At 48.9% G+C, this 3,729-nt stretch overlaps 1 long non-coding RNA gene across 1 annotated transcript; it reads left to right on the plus strand.

Moving 5' to 3' along the window:
- The first annotated feature begins 2,336 nt into the window (after window positions 1–2,336).
- Window positions 2,337–2,947, plus strand: LOC109281839 (uncharacterized). The gene is made up of 3 exons (XR_002088624.2): window positions 2,337–2,374; window positions 2,547–2,630; window positions 2,858–2,947. It is a non-coding gene; the product is annotated as an uncharacterized LOC109281839 (long non-coding RNA).
- The last annotated feature ends 782 nt before the right edge of the window (window positions 2,948–3,729 follow it).

Consider the following 3,729-nt stretch of genomic DNA (forward strand, 5'->3'; position numbering starts at 1 on the left):
GGAAAAGCCCAGTTCTTTAAAGTCTTCCAAGAGGAGTTTATTTGAAAAAAGATAGTTAATGTTTTGAACGTGGTGACAGAAGGAGTGGAAAAACAGAACAAAGAAACAGTAACCACCATGGGACATTTGTACACATGATGAAAATTGCCCTTCTTTTTTATTTAACTGTGTTAGTTTTCATGTACAGGGTTTTTTGCTGATTTAAATATCTTATATGCAATTCAAAGTAAAGCACATCCCGATGTATTTTAGTTTGGATTGCCATGAACTAAACCAACGTGTTCATGGATCTGTCACATGAAAACAGAAATTCACTCAATGATGTGTAATGAGTCCCTTTGTCCACCCGATGCCGCTGCAATTTTTGTGTACTGTGCCCCTTCATCCACCAGATGTCACTTAGAATTGCAAATAGGAGAGAAAGGGGATATCTGCAATTTTTAGGTACTTGGATGTAATGTGTTTCTTCGAATGCCAGGTGTAACACTCCAGAGGTGTTGCGATACACCCAGCCCAACATGAATCAATCTTTTGCTCACCTGCATGGACACCCGCACCCCTCCTCCCCCTCTTCCCGGTCATGCCCTGGGCAGGTTGACAGCGGCACTGTCACCCCTTAATCTGCCCTCAGTTCCATCCAGGAATGAAGAATCGCTTGGCCGCCTAAAGTGGGGAGCACTTTCATTTGCTTTCAGAGCAAGTGGCACCCTCCTGATCACAGGATTTTAGCCCATAGCCTTCATACACAAGCTCACCCCACATGCAGACCCATAGTAGCAGGCAGCCCTTAATGAGAACAGCAATGGCATCCACTTTCTCACAGCACTGACCGCATCCTGTAGCTTCCATGCTTCATAATTTTTTTTCTTGTGCTGGCTGCCATGCCAGTTGCGATTGTACAAGCTCACCCCACAGTCAGACCCATGTCAGCAGGCACCCCTTAATGGAAATGCACCAGCACCCCATAATTTGCCCCAGTTCAATTCTGGACTAAAGAACCAGTTGGGTGCCTAAAGGAGGCATCTTGGCTTGCTTTCATTTGCCCTTAAGAGCAAATGGCACCTGCTCTCTCACAGCAGTGTGTGCTGTCCGCCTGTAGCCGCTACACTTCTTTTTGTTTTTTCCCTTGTGCTGGCTGCCATGCCAGTCACAATTTCGCAGGCTCACCCTACAGCCAGACCCATGGGTGCTCCTGCAGCAGGCAGCCCTTACTGACAACATCATCTGTCACTCGGGTTCACATATTTCCAGTTCTAAAAAAGAGGTGCCCTGGCCCTGCCCATTCCATTGTCCCTCACTCCCAAGCCACAGCCCCCCAAGCTTGCTACTTCCCCTCAATCCTGACTGGGGAACCCCTGGCCCTGCCAGTGCCCCTCACTCCCAACCCACAGTACCCTGCCCTCTTGTGCCATGCTGGTGTCAACTGGGGATTTACTGTTTTTTCCAGTTTTACATGTTTAACAACACTTTCTACTGGTGCAAACAGTGATGAGAACAAAGCCAGGGAGCCTGGCTGGATTTCCTAATGGTCCACATTGAAACAAAAGAAAATAGGAAAGTTTTTTTTTTAAATAATTAACCTTTACCAATATGTTAAGCATCATTTACATAAATTACCAAACATCACAGCATTACAAGCAATACTCTTCAACTTTCAAAACCTCAAGCAATAATCCATGAGTTTTATAACAACAACTTTTATTACAATAAGCAATAACCGTAGGCATTGAATGTTTAAAATGACAAACAAGCAATAATAAATAATCAGCAATAATCAATGAGTTTCACTACAGATGAGCAATACTGTTTTCTACGTTTCTGAGCTGGACTGCCCTTTTCTCTCCTGTTCTCATGAATGCCTCTTGCCATGTTGCCCAGATGACACTTGGCCACAGACACAATGTGCCTGTCTTGCTATCTCCTACAACCACACCGTGCAGGTACTGATGGCACTAATGATCCTATCTGCCCAGACATCATTAAAAGGCTTTCTACGTGGTCTGCATTTTTTCAGTGGTGGCGGCCTAACAAGCGGAGCTGAAAATCAAGGAATACAGGGTATTATTCAATACTCAGTGAGTCATATGAGGGGATAAGAAGCAGTCAGAAAAAAACATTGAGAAGGGATTACATGCCTGTCCAAGTTTTTGGACTGCAGGCCCTGAACAGCTGTAAGCAATTGACCAGCAGAGCTGGCATGCATTACCCTGCAATTGACCTCGTATATGTTGCCCTGCACCTCCCTGCACTGCCTAACTCGCCAAGTCTGTAAATTAATGTCTGATGCCAATCCAATCCTCCCCAACTGTCAGATCAGATGACAGTTGACTTCAAACCCCGTCACCCTTTACCTCCCAGTCCAGCCTAATTTCAGGTGTCAGTTCAGATGGCAGTTGACAAAGGCTCCCCGGGGCTTCACATCTGTAGATGTGTAGTCCCAAGCAAATGGCAATCCTATGCCATCTTGTATTTTCTACTGATATCTAAATGTGGGGGTTCACTTCCCTTAGTTAATCCTCATCCACTCTTGGTTCTTTCCCTTTTAGGTCCCCGAGAAGGTACCAGACATCCCCAGATATCGGACTCACCAACTCAGAGGTCTCCGTCGTTACCTTACTTTGGCTTCCCAGGTAAGTGTCTCTCTGGGACTCTTCTTCCATTCTCTTCTCTCTGCCATCTGTCATCTCTCTTTTGTAGTCTATCTGTACTTCTTCTGGGATTCTATCTTCTTCTTTCAGGAACTGATTCCTAGCTCCGTCCCCCTTTAAATCCTTCCAGCCATGTCCTGCGGCTCTTGCAGCTGGCACTTGCTCTCTGCTCTCTGCCCATACAGCTCTTTGTTTTTGTTTTCATCCAGGTCCTGCTCTCCTCCATCCAGGTATCTCTGCCTCTTTCTCTCCTCAATGTCTCATTCTTCCCTCCCTGGGCTTGTTGCCAAGGTAAGTTATCTGTCTTTCATCACTCACCCAGAGTTCTGTGATGGGGAAGTCTTGTTGCCCTGTCACACTCTGCATTGGGGCTGTGCACTGCACAGCCTCAGATCGGGAGTCAGCCATGCGTAGGTGCCCAGGGACCATGGTAAGTCAAGTTGAGCAGGCTGGGGCCCAGGCAGCTGATGGCTGAACACCTCATCCCCATGTGCTCCTCTGGGGTCAGCAGGCTGCTGGGTGTTGGCCGCAGGTAGCCTGCCTCCCCTTCCCCCTTGCCAGGGTGGGACAGGCCAGAACACTGGCAGCACCTTCTGCTGCAGCTCCAGACCCCGCTGAGCCCATCCCACCTTCCCCCCCACAGGTCAACCACTCTTCTGTGCTGCCACCCAGCCCACAGCACTTGAGCTTGGGGCACATGGGGCTCCCAGACAACTGGGATGAGGAGCTGGCCATGCCCTGCCCTCCCTTCTGGAGGCCTATCCAAGGAGGCATGCTGGGGCCAGCCATCCACGATGCCATGGCTGAGTCCCGAGTGTTCCCCTGCTGCATGCACCCCGGGCAGTGCATGGTGAGCTGTTTATGCAGGCTGAGGGGTGTTCAACCCACTACACCCTACTGCTGCCAATTCCCATGGTGTTCTTGGCACACCTGTGCTCCTGGTTTGGGACCTTGAGCTACAATGGCATGAGGGGCAAGCCCAGGCTGCCCCACAATCTCTGCCACTGCCTGGAGGGCTACCTGTGGCAAGTTACAAGTCCCTGTCCCCTGCTGCTGAGAAGGACATGGCCACCTACATTAA

This window comes from Alligator mississippiensis, chromosome 3 (genome assembly GCF_030867095.1).
Source record: "Alligator mississippiensis isolate rAllMis1 chromosome 3, rAllMis1, whole genome shotgun sequence".
Classification (NCBI taxonomy): domain Eukaryota; kingdom Metazoa; phylum Chordata; order Crocodylia; family Alligatoridae; genus Alligator; species Alligator mississippiensis.